This window comes from Coenobita brevimanus, chromosome 94 (assembly GCF_032717465.1).
Source record: "Coenobita brevimanus isolate Jiangsu-jjx chromosome 94, ASM3271746v2, whole genome shotgun sequence".
Taxonomy (NCBI): Eukaryota; Metazoa; Arthropoda; class Malacostraca; order Decapoda; family Coenobitidae; genus Coenobita; species Coenobita brevimanus.
In genome coordinates this window covers 43,245,497-43,259,266 of record NC_137047.1, presented here as the reverse complement: position 1 = coordinate 43,259,266, position 13,770 = coordinate 43,245,497, and positions in this window count along the sequence as shown.

Below are 13,770 nucleotides of genomic sequence, written 5' to 3'. Positions count from 1 at the left end.
AGATTCTGTATTGTACAGTAAGTTACTTCTGTATTGAGGACAGTGTCACTGGCAGTGCTACATGTGTACGCATGTATTTGTGAATATATATATAAACACGGAGAGAGATAGAGAGGGAGAGGGGGAGGAGAAAGTGTTCGTGAGCTGGTCCTCAGTGTCCTCCCAAAGTTTTTTTTTTTTTTTTACTTAGGAAAACGAAATTTTGCAGGAAGGTTGACGTGTACTTTGAACAGGTTTTGGGCAGGACTGGACCCGTAAAAAGGCCTATTTACGCCTGGATCAGGGGGCAGGGCAACCCCTACACCATTTTCTAAATTTCCTATAAACATAACAAGGTTAACTGGAGTGCAAGGTGTGGCTGGCAGGGTTTATTTTACATGGGGAAAAAAAAAAAAAAAAAAAAAAAAATCACGGTGGTAGACGGCCAACCCGGTGAGGTTTTAGGCAGAATGGAATCGCCAAGGCTGCCTCTGCGTACACCGAGGTACCTCGGTGTACGCAGAGGCAGCCAACTAATTTTTACACACGGTGAGATCCCCTGCGGCTGTCCCGGCAGGCAGGATGTACCCTACGGAGGGGGGGGGGGGCACTCCTAAGTTAAAACCAAGTTGTCTCTTAATTGCAAGACTAAAAGTTCAAAATCTTTTGTTGTTACAGGAACAGTTACATTTCACCAACTTGACTATGTAAATTGTTTACCACCATTGCTGTAATAATCTTCATTATTAGTAATGCATTTCCTCTTGCTCATTCACTGGTTATTTCTGCTGCCAATACTGCAACTCATACACTGAATACATCATAACATTATAACAACTGGTCAGCAAATAATACAATGATGAGAAACGGGTCAATATATGTGTATATAATGCAAAACTCTGTCTGCCCTTAACATTGACATTATTCCCAGTGATGATGGAGGCAGGGATGGTGGTTGTTGTGGTAGAGGCAGGGGTGATGGTTGTTGTGGTGGTAGAGGCAGGGGTGATGGGCGTTGTGGTGGTAGAGGCAGGAATGATGGTTGTTGCGGTGGTACAGGCAGGGATGATGGTTGTTGTGGTGGTACAGGCAGGGATGATGGTTGTTGTGGTGGTACAGGCAGGGATGATGGTTGTTGTGGTGGTACAGGCAGGTGTGGTAGTGGTGGTGATCACAGTACTAACGTGCACGGTGACAGCGGGGATGTGGTAGTGGTGATTGTCCTAGTGATGATTACAGGCAACGTTGGTATGCATGGACAACATTTTCTGTTTTTACCCCGGTAACGACAGGTATCCATGCTAATATCTGTCTGTCTATCCATCTATCTACAGATCAGTGGATAGGTAGACATAGACATATACACAGACATATAGACTGACTAACAGATAAACAGACATAAAGACAGACAGTGAGACAGACAGATGGATAAGGTTAAGGTGTGGCTTTAGGTCAAGTTGTATGGTGTTTAGGGCATCAACAAGGCAGTAGGTTAGGGTGGTGCAGAGAGGTGCTACTATGGCAGTGTTGTGGGGCCAAGGCGCGGTAGCTGGCCTGGCACAACACTCCGGCGGGGAGATCTTCCTCATTTACCAAGTTGTCAAATTCTGGCCTGAGATACTGCTCCTACATACCTCTATACAAAGCTGATCCTCTTCGCGGCTATCCCTTACCCATTTGCCCTGCATCACGCCAGGTTACGAACCTTGTTTCAGTCCTAGCTAATTGCAGTCTGCCCCAGGACGGCGGCTGCTTGCTTATGGTCGATGGCTCTGCTCGGCCACACAGACCAACGGACAGGAACAACACCAGCAACAACATTCTATCAGGTTTGCCATAACATCTCCCATATACTTGTTTAATACCTCCCAACACCAGACCAAAGGCAGGCTGAGTCTGGTACAAACTTTTTGCCAACAAATAGTAATCGTTGGGAGATTATAAAATGTGAGTTTTTCCCTTGCCTCTGATACCTGTGTTGATATACAACAAAGAGTATGCCTTACCCAGAGTACAGTATGTGAACCTGCCTGGGTATCCTCCTACATACCAGTTTATTAGCCTGTGTTTTCACACTGTATCTTGACCCAGTAAAGTCTCTCCTGCCTAACACCCTACCACAACTTGTCCTGCCATTTATTTAACACTTCATTATTTTCCTACTTCACTATACTCCCTTTACCTTAACTTGGCACAGATTCTCATCCTTTTGCGGCTTATTCCACACAGAATAAGACAATACTATGGCCTTACATCCCTTCCGTAGCACTTCTTCATGACTAGCATCATACTGTGCTGTTAATCTCTTGCTACAACCAGTAATGAAGATGGACAGATGGCAGTTTTAGGCCAAGTTAGAGTAAAAAAGGTATAGTATATCCGTTGCCAACGTTACCATTTCATTAGTGTACCAGGCCATTATTTTGTGTTCCTTAACTCACTAATAAAACCGTTCATTAGTTACACCTCTTACTTGTGTCCCAGCAGATATATAGTTTACAAGTGTATTAATTATCTACTTCACTAGTGTACTATTTCACTTATGTGCGAGTTCATTCTTGTTTTTGAGAGCAGTGGAAATGAGTTATTTGAAAGGTGCCTGTGGAGTCACACGGAGAAACAGACTGACAAATGAGGAAATGAAGGAGCGTTGTGGTGTGGATGTGGATGTGATAGGAAGCGTTAGGAGAAACACACTGAGGTGGTTTGGCCATTTGGAGAGGATGGAGAGCGAGAGACTGACGAGGAGAGTGTATGTGAGTGAGGTGTAGGGGGCAGAAGGCGCGGGCGGCCAAGGATGAGATGGAGGGATGGAGTGGAGAGGTATATGAGACACGGGTGTGTGAGTTGGGAGCAGGGCAGTGAAATGGCCGGGGAAAGGGGGACATGAAGGCGATTTGTTTGTGGCCACCCCTTACGGGATTAAGGCGTCTGGCAATAGATAGATAGACAGACGAGTTCATTAGTGTACTATTTCACTAGTTGCTTCGTTGATGCTGTTACCAGTCTGCCACTTTACTACTTCATCAGTTGTCCAGGTCATTAGTTTACCCGTTGTTCAGGTTCCAAGGTAAACCATTCCATAGTTGTCCAGTTCACTAGATGACCATTTGACTGGTGTTGGGGTTCACCAGAGTATTAGTTTACTAGTACATGAGTTTACCAGTCCATTAGTTAACCAGTTGTTTAGTTTACCAGTCCATTAGTTAACCAGTTGTTTAGTTTACCAGTCCATTAGTTAACCAGTTGTTTAGTTTACCAGTCCATTAGTTAACCAGTTGTTTAGTTTACCAGTCCATTAGTTAACCAGTTGTTTAGTTTACCAGTCCATTAGTTAACCAGTTGTTTAGTTTACCAGTCCATTAGTTAACCAGTTGTTTAGTTTACCAGTCCATTAGTTAACCAGTTGTTTAGTTTACCAGTCCATTAGTTAACCAGTTGTTTGGTTTACCAGTCCATTAGTTAACCAGTTGTTTAGTTTACCAGTCCATTAGTTAACCAGTTGTTTAGTTTACCAGTACATTAGTTAACCAGTTGTTTAGTTTACCAGTCCATTAGTTAACCAGTTGTTTAGTTTACCAGTCCATTAGTTAACCAGTTGTTTAGTTTACCAGTCCATTAGTTAACCAGTCCATTAGTTAACCAGTTGTTTAGTTTACCAGTCCATTAGTTAACCAGTTGTTTAGTTTACCAGTCCATTAGTTAACCAGTTGTTTAGTTTACCAGTCCATTAGTTAACCAGTTGTTTAGTTTACCAGTCCATTAGTTAACCAGTTGTTTAGTTTACCAGTACATTAGTTAACCAGTTGTTTAGTTTACCAGTCCATTAGTTAACCAGTTGTTTAGTTTACCAGTACATTAGTTAACCAGTTGTTTAGTTTACCAGTCCATTAGTTAACCAGTTGTTTAGTTTACCAGTCCATTAGTTAACCAGTTGTTTAGTTTACCAGTCCATTAGTTAACCAGTTGTTTAGTTTACCAGTCCATTAGTTAACCAGTTGTTTAGTTTACCAGTACATTAATTAACCAGTTGTTTAGTTTACCAGTCCATTAGTTAACCAGTTGTTTAGTTTACCAGTCCATTAGTTAACCAGTTGTTTAGTTTACCAGTACATTAGTTAACCAGTTGTTTAGTTTACCAGTCCATTAGTTAACCAGTTGTTTAGTTTACCAGTACATTAGTTAACCAGTTGTTTAGTTTACCAGTACATTAGTTAACCAGTTGTTTAGTTTACCAGTCCATTAGTTAACCAGTTGTTTGGTTTACCAGTACATTAGTTAACCAGTTGTTTAGTTTACCAGTCCATTAGTTAACCAGTTGTTTAGTTTACCAGTACATTAGTTAACTAGTTGTTTAGTTTACCAGTCCATTAGTTAACCAGTTGTTTAGTTTACCAGTACATTAGTTTACCAGTTGTTTAGTTTACCAGTACATTAGTTAACCAGTTGTTTAGTTTACCAGGTCAGTGTACTGCCAGTACATTAGCTATAGTTCTTTTACACTAATTTGGCCCAGATTTTTTTTTCTTTTGGAGCTTATTTCACGTAGTTCAGTGGCAGAAACGGACAATAATGCAGCTCTACATCATTCTCACAGCACTTCTTCGTGACAAACACCATACTCGAGACTTAATTTATTGTTATAACTCGGCACTGAAGCTGGGGCGATGGAAATTTGAGGCCAAGTTAGAGTAACAAGGGTATAGGGCACAGCACAAGCCCTGCCACCAAGTCAGATATCTGGGTAAGCAGGATGGCCGTCTATTTTGGGCCTGTGATCTGAAGCGATAAAACCCAACGCCTCCACTGAATGGCTGTGGCCACTCAGTAAAATAGCGGGTTGACTCAGTGAATTAGTGGTGAGTCAGTAAGTATGGTGAGTCAATGAATGGACAGGGTGACTCAGTAAAATAGCGTGTTGACTCAGTGAATTAGTGGTGAGTCAGTAAGTATGGTGAGTCAATGAATGGACAGGGTGACTCAGTAAAATAGCGTGTTGACTCAGTGAATTAGTGGTGAGTCAGTAAGTATGGTGAGTCAATGAATGGACAGGGTGACTCAGTAAAATAGCGTGTTGACTCAGTGAATTAGTGGTGAGTCAGTAAGTATGGTGAGTCAATGAATGGACAGGGTGACTCAGTAAAATAGCATGTTGACTCAGTGAATTAGTGGTGAGTCAGTAAGTATGGTGAGTCAATGAATAGACAGGGTGACTCAGTAAAATAGCGTGTTGACTCAGTGAATTAGTGGTGAGTCAGTAAGTATGATGAGTCAATGAATGGACAGGGTGACTCAGTAAAATAGCGTGTTGACTCAGTGAATTAGTGGTGAGTCAGTAAGTATGGTGAGTCAATGAATGGACAGGGTGACTCAGTAAAATAGCGTGTTGACTCAGTGAATTAGTGGTGAGTCAGTATGGTGAGTCAATGAATGGACAGGGTGACTCAGTAAAATAGCGTGTTGACTCAGTGAATTAGTGGTGAGTCAGTAAGTATGGTGAGTCAATCAATGGACAGGGTGACTCAGTAAAATAGCGTGTTGACTCAGTGAATTAGTGGTGAGTCAGTAAGTATGGTGAGTCAATCAATGGACAGGGTGACTCAGTAAAATAGCGTGTTGACTCAGTGAATTAGTGGTGAGTCAGTAAGTATGGTGAGTCAATGAATGGACAGGGTGACTCAGTAAAATAGCGTGTTGACTCAGTGAATTAGTGGTGAGTCAGTAAGTATGGTGAGTCAATGAATGGACAGGGTGACTCAGTAAAATAGCGTGTTGACTCAGTGAATTAGTGGTGAGTCAGTAAGTATGGTGAGTCAATGAATGGACAGGGTGACTCAGTAAAATAGCGTGTTGACTCAGTGAATTAGTGGTGAGTCAGTAAGTATGGTGAGTCAATGAATGGACAGGGTGACTCAGTAAAATAGCGTGTTGACTCAGTGAATTAGTGGTGAGTCAGTAAGTATGGTGAGTCAATGAATGGACAGGGTGACTCAGTAGTGTGGTGAGTTTTTGAATGTTGTGGCACAAAGGATGTTTTGGGTCAGTGAGTCAGTGTGGTACATGAGTGTGGTGAATGATGGGTGAGTCAGTGTGTGAGTGTGGTGGGTCAGTGTGGTACATGAGTGTGGTGAATGATGGGTGAGTCAGAGTGTGAGTGTGGTGGGTCAGTGTGGTACATCAGTGTGGTGAATGATGGGTGAGTCAGTGTGTGAGTGTGGTGGGTCAGTCAGTCAGTGTGTGAGTGTGGTGGGTCAGCCAGTCAGTGTGGTGAGTCAGTCAGTCAGTGTGGTGGGTCAGCCAGTCAGTTTGGTAAGGTAGCGAGTACATGTCACGAGGCAGTGAAAGAGTGTTGAGTCAGTGGGTCAGTGTGGTGAGTCAGTGAATGAGTTGTGAATCAGTCAGTCAGTGTGGTGAGTCGGTAAATGAGTGATGAGTTACTGAGTGAATGTGTTGCCTGAGTGAGTGAGTGAGCCATTGTTGTTGAAGTGAATCCTAATGTTGCAGTGATGGCGTCTGGTGGTGGTGGTGGTGTGGTGGCGGTGTGGTGGTGCCTGATGTTGCTGTGCCACACCATGCAGATACACCGCATCGTAGCAATACGTAAGTTACTGTATTATTACCACACTACACCTGTCTGCCTTACCATCACACCTGTCTGCCTTACCATCACACCTGTCTGCCTCACCATCACACCTGTCTGCCTTACCATCACACCTGTCTGCCTTACCATCACACCTGTTTGCCTCACATCACACCTGTCTGCCTCACCATCACACCTGTCTGCCTTACCATCACACCTGTCTGCCTTACCATCACACCTGTCTGCCTCACCATCACACTCGTCTGCCTCACATCACACCTGCCTTACCATCACACCTGTCTGCCACACCATCACACCTGTCTTCCTCACCATCACACTTGTCTGCCTTACCATCACACTTGTCTGCCTTACCATCACACCTGTCTTCCTCACCATCACACTTGTCTGCCTTACCATCACACCTGTCTGCCTCACCATCACACCTGCCTCACCATCACATATGTCTGCCTCACCATCACACCTGCCTCACCATCACATATGTCTGCCTCACCATCACACCTGTCTCACCATCACATATGTCTGCTTCACCATCACACCTGTCTGCCTTACCATCACACCTGTCTGCCTTACCATCACACCTGTCTGCCTAACCATCACACCTGTCTGCCTTACCATCACACCTGTCTGCCTCACCATCACACCTGTCTGCCTCACCATCACACCTGTCTGCCTCACCATCACACCTGTCTGACTCACCATCACACCTGTCTGACTCACCATCACACCTGCCTTCCTACAATGGCCTGACACGTGGCTGCCTTGCCATGCCACGTGTCATACACTGTACTCACCTAGGGTAGGTATTACATGGCAGGCAGCTCATGCCAGGTATCATGGCCAGTGCACTGGGTATTATCCTCGTCCAAGCTGCTCTGTTACAACCTACCACCACTCTAGCTGGCCCTCCTTCAGCCACAGTTGCCACACCACCACACTCCTTGGCCGCCCTTATTGCTGGCTTCCTGTGGCCGCCACTGCCCTGGCCCTCGCCTACCACCTTGCCATATACCTCACCTAGCACAATAATAATAATAATAATAATAATAATAATAATAATAATAATCAGTAGTAGTAGTGGTGCAGGTATCACTGCCATGGAGTATAGATGTTAATGATGTTTCAGAGACCACTGGCCATCCCAGCACACCTACTGGACCTTCTGACCCCTACCTTAACTTCTCTCCTAACTCACCTCAACATTCCTCTCATCCTTCCTCCAGTCCTTCTCTTGATTCTTCTCACAAAGCCTATCCAGGCTCTTCTGATCACTCATCTAACCTTTCTCCCAAGCCTGTCCTTAACCCCTCCCCCGACCCTTCTCCTAACTCTTCACCAAAGCACTCACCTAATCCCTCACCAATCCCAAAGCCTACTCCCTCCACCAAGCCATATCCTGCCTCCTTTCCTAGCCTCTTTCCCAGCCCATCGCCCAATCCCTCACCAATCCCAGTGCCCAGCCCCTCCACCAAGCCATCTGCAGACCCCATCACTGAACCAGACAACTCTACAGCTGCCAACCCTCCTAAAAAAGGTTAGTTGTGTGAGTCAAAGCAAAGGCAGAGGGGCTGAGAGGCAGGGTGGAGGAAGGGTGTGGGAAGGGTGTGGGAAGGATGGAGTGAGAGGAGTATGAGGGATGAGAGGGTGGAGAGGGAGAGTGAGGGAAAATTGTGTGTGAGGGAGGGTGAGTGAAGGGAGGGATAAGAGGGAGGGTTAGTGAAGGGAGGGATGAGAGGGAGGGTGAGGGAAGAGAGGGTGTGAGGGAGGGTGATGGAAGGAAGTGTATAAGGAAGGGTGAGGGAAGGGAGGGTGTGAGGAGGGAGGAGATGGAGGATAAGGGAAGGAAAGGAGGAGGGGAGGGTAAGGGAAGACAGGGTGTGAGGGAGGGAGGTGCAGGAGGTAAGGGAAGAGAGGGTGAAAGGGAGTCAGGAGGGGGGATAAGGGAAGGGAGTGTGAGAGGGAGGGAGGAGGGTAAGGAAAGGAGGGTTTGAGGAAGGAAGGAGGGGGAGGGTAAGGGAAGGGAGAGTGTGAAGGAAGGAGGAGGGGGAGGGTAAGGGAAGGGAGGGTGTGAGGGAGGGAGGAGGAAGAGGGTAAGGGAAGGGAGGGTGTGAGGGAGGGAGGAGGGGGAGGGTAAGGGAAGGGAGGGTGTGAGGGAGGGAGGAGGGGGAGGGTAAGGGAAGGGAGGGTGTGAGGGAGGGAGGAGGGGGAGAGTAAGGGAAGGGAGGGTGTGAGGGAGGGAGGAGGGGGAGGGTAAGGGAAGGGAGGGTGTGAGGGAGGGAGGAGGAAGAGGGTAAGGGAAGGGAATGTTGTCCCTACATCCCTGGGTGACATGGAGGAGGGAGTTAGTGGGCATCGAGAGTATGGGAATCGAGGGGGGGGGGGCAGTGGAAGGGAGGGTAAGGGAAGGAAAAGTAAAGGGAAGGGAGAAGACAGAGGAAGGAGGTTTAAAAGAGGGTACAGAGTGGCTGCTGGAATGACCTGTGAGAAGGAGATGGAGAGGGAGGGAAAAGTGAGAGGGGTAAAGGAAAGCAGGATGAGGTGAGGAGGGATGGAGATAGGAGGGAGAGAAAGGCAGGTGGTGAGAGGAAGGCTGAGGGGCCTGGGTTGAAAGGATGGGGTGAGAGGGAGTAGGAAAGGGGGTTTAAAGGAAAGGGGTAAAAGGGAGGTGTGAGAGGGAGGTTGAGAGGGTGTTAGGGTAGTGGTGTGTCAATGTGGTAAGGGATGGATTAAGAGACGCCTTTAAGATTGATATGTAATTGGATTATCAGTCGTTATAAACACCCTCACTTTGGTTGGTGGGTTTAGCTATTTTATTCTGCATAACGTCATTCAGTTTTGTTGATCCCAGTGATATGGTAAAGTCAAAGACTAAAATAACTGTCCGTAGTCAGCCTTTCACTGCTGCTGCTGCATCTAAACGGTTATTTTGGCTAACACCACAATATTTTATTTAGCCAAGAGAAAACGACCCCTGAAAAATTGTTAAGGAGTCCACACTTATCGCTTTTCCTGGTCTTCCTTTCAGAATGCCACAAAGTCACGGTGCCAACATATCGTACCCGTCACCCAGTGGCACTCAGGAAGAAAGACAAGGAGGAGATGCTTGAAGCCGAGTTTGAGCTTCACCAGTCTGTAACAAATGCTGCCTCTACTCTAGTGTTCGAAGTCAGCACTTTATCAAACAGATCACGCGAGGCTCTTCTTGCTGTGGTCTTGAGTGCTGACGAGTCTGCTGACGTGGACGCCGCAGAGTTCCGGTGTTTTGATAAGAGTGGTGAAAACTCAACACTGACCCTCACCATCAACACTGTCCCCACCACCCCTGCAACCACCACCACCCCTGCAACCACCACCACCCCTGCAACCACCACCACCCCTGCAACCACCACCACCCCTGCAACCACCACCACACCTGCAACCACCACCACCCCTGCAACCACCACCACCCCTGCAACCAACACCAACCCTGCAACCACCACCACCCCTGCAACCACCACCAACCCTGCAACCACCGACAACTCTACCGAGCCTGACAACAGCACACAGGTGGTGACTCGCAGGATCAAAATTCAGGTTAGTTGTGGTGTTGTGGGTTCAGAGGCAGCTCTGTGTGTGTGTGTGTGTGTGTGTGTGTGTAATTCACCGGGTCGGTCAGAATCATTGATGGTCGAGATGGTCGTGATCGTCAGCTTTTACCCTCCCGGAAGGGAGCTGAGAGCTCATATAGGCCGATCTGAGGGCAAGGCTGTGACCTTCACACACCCACACACCCGTCTCCTTGCTCAAGGGGGACAGTAACCACCCACTTTGTCAGTGAAACTTTTCGCAACCTGAGCGAGGCGCGAACTCCCGTCTACCAGATGGCAAGCGAGAACGTTACCACTGTGTGTGTGTGTGTGTGTGTGTGTGTGTGTGTGTGTGTGTGTGTGTAACAATTAACACTGGTGTAAATGTAATAATTCTGACATAAAGTCCAGCACATCAGTACTAATGAAGGCACTCGAGTGTGTGTGTGTGTGTGTGTGTGTGTGTGTGTGTGTGTGTGTAACAATTAACACTGGTATAAATGTAATAATTCTGACATAAAGTCCAGCACATCAGTACTAATGAAGGCACTCGAGTGTGTGTGTGTGTGTGTGTGTGTGTGTGTGTGTGTGTGTGTGTGTGTGTGTGTGTGTGTGTGTAACAATTAACACTGGTATAAATGTAATAATTCTGACATAAAGTCCAGCACATCAGTACTAATGAAGGCACTCGAGTGTGGTATAGTAAGATGTTGCCACAATATCCAGTGATGTCTCACAGTTGTTTAATGCCTTCAGTGCCATGATGTAGCCTTGTATGTTCTTCTTGCTGCCTTCACACCATTGTACTGAATCAAGATAAGTACCTTATACTGAAAACTTTAATGAAGGATGCACCAAATCCCTCGAGGTGCAAAAGGCTTGCCCATCTATATTATAATGAGCCGATTTCTGTATGTTTGTTTGTTTGTTACCGCAACACAGCCAAAACCGACGCATGTAACGCATATTTTTTTTAGAGCAATGTACCGTTAAATGCTGTAACTGGAGGAATAAAACCATTTCCAGTCCAATTGGGCCACCGGTTCCCGAGTTATGACTCATTTTTGGCCTTTTGTTTAGAGTGGAGGGGATGGATTCGTTCTCAGTCCGGCGTAGAAACTCGCAACATGATAGAAGAGAGAAGAGTGACGTGTTTGTTGTATTATCACTCTCTCGCCTCACCTTCCTCCCTCCTTATACTCCTAAAATTTTATAGTATAATGATATAATTCACTGTAATAGCAAACACTACTAATTCCTCGCTCCGTCTCGCTCATGGCTTGAGTAATTCAGTTTCTGTTGCCTTCCGACAGAAGATAGGAAGTGACTTGACATCGAGCGAAGGCCGCCGAGGGTGGCCTTTAAGCGAGTACTAAATAAAATATGGTGAAGGTTGTAAGAAAACGTGAAGAATACATCATCGGATAAAAGAGGTCAAACGCCACATGCCACTAATACATAATATTTTGTTCTTACTGCAGGTGCAGCGAGAACAGATGAAGGTCAGTGTGACCAACGGGGACCAGATCACAGAGACGGAGCCAGGCAAGTGCCCAGTCCTCTCCTTGGAGTTCCCTGACCTGTTCCTGGAGGTGATGTGTGTGCCTGGTGGTTCCTGTGGGTCCATGACGTACTGCACGACACGTGAGTATTACCACATACCTCACCACTGCCTACAACACCACCACCAGGGACTGTGTTGTATACTAAGCATATACACTGTACTCAGGCCACAAACTGACACACGAAGCCACCAGCCACACCCTTCTCTCTCTCTCTCTCTCTCTCTCTCTCTCTCTCTGTACAGATGCCACACATTGTCACACGATACCACCATTCCCCCCCTCTCCCTCTCTTTATCTATCAATCTATCCATCTCTGCTGCCATCATCATCATCATCCAGACCTCTGTTCCCACCTGGTATGAAGTAGGGTTCAGAGTGCCAAAACTCGGTGATAAAAGGATAAGGTAAGCAAAGGTGATGCTAATTAACGGGCCACACTAACTGACCATTTAAGCCCCAGACTCCTGACTCCACCCCACAGGCCTAAACACCCACACTTACACTCCACCCCACAGGCCTAAACACCCACACTTACACTCCATCCCCACAGGCCTAAACACCCACACTTACACTCCACCCCACAGGCCTAAACACCCACACTTACACTCCACCCCACAGGCCTAAACACCCACACTTACACTCCACCCCACAGGCCTAAACACCCACACTTACACTCCACCCCACAGGCCTAAACACCCATACTTACACTCCACCCCACAGGCCTAAACACCCACACTTACACTCCACCCCACAGGCATAAACACCCACACTTACACTCCACCCCACAGGCATAAACACCCACACTTACACTCCACCCCACAGGCATAAACACCCACACTCACACTCCACCCCACAGGCATAAACACCCACACTTGCACTCCACCCCACAGGCCTAAACACCCACACTTACACTCCACCCCACAGGCATAAACACCCACACGTACACGCTTCATACCATTTGTCACCCACACCCACACATACTAGTGATAGCTTTTCATAACAGCTTGTAGTCGAGAACTGCGGGGTGAAAGGCGCCAATTTTAGCCACTTAAGTAAGGAGAGAGAGAGAGAGAGTCATTTACTTTATGTCTTAGGAAGTGTGCAATCTCTCTCTCTCTCTCTCTGCCATAAAATGCCACAGATCAAGCACCACACTTGAGAATGGTTCTTCACATAGTGTAGTAGTTGCACTGAATGTGGGTGTACGTGTATCACTTTCATGAATAACATTTTTACTTGCACAGCCAAGGACTTTTAAATTGTGTTGTGCCATAATACTTTGTCTAATTTTGGTTCCTTGTGCACTAACATTTAACTTAAACACGCCATTCCTTCCTTCATTCTCCGTAACCAAATGTAACTTATAAAAACCATTTCTTCCTGCCTTCATTCCTCGTAATTGAAATAAGCTTCTCCCAAACCTTACTTCTAACATCATTCTTACGCCATCTAACATCCATCCTTCCCCTGCTGCTAACAAACCTTTCCCTGTCCTCCTAACTGCCCCTGTCTCCTCAAAAGCCCCTCCCCTCTATTTCTTACCTCCTCCTCTCTTCTACTTTCAACCCCCCCTTCTCTCGTCTACTTCCACCATTCTCTTCCCCTCAACTTCTAACCTTCTCATACCCTATGCTCTTAACTCACCCTTTCACCTGCTCTGACCCTCCTGCTTCCTGTGTTCCTAACATCACACTCTCCTGCCACGTCCCTGTATCCAGATTTCCTCCACTCTTTCTACTAAGCCCCCTCCTCTTTCACCCTAACCATCTTCCCCTCCTGCCCCTATCCCTAGCCGTCTACTCCTTACCTTTTCTAACCCCCTCCTCGCCTCCCTCCATTTGCTGATAACCCTGTTATCTCAACCCTTGCTTTTAACCTCATTCCCTCCTCCTTGTTATCATAACCCCACCGTTCCTTGCTCCACATGCACTAACCCTGCTCTCTCTTTCCCTCCCATGCTCTCACAGGCCTCGTCTAACCCCTGCGGCAGCCCTCCCCCCTCACCTGACTCAGCCCTTACATGCCTCTGACTCAGCCCTTCCTTGTATCTAACCTTCCGTCC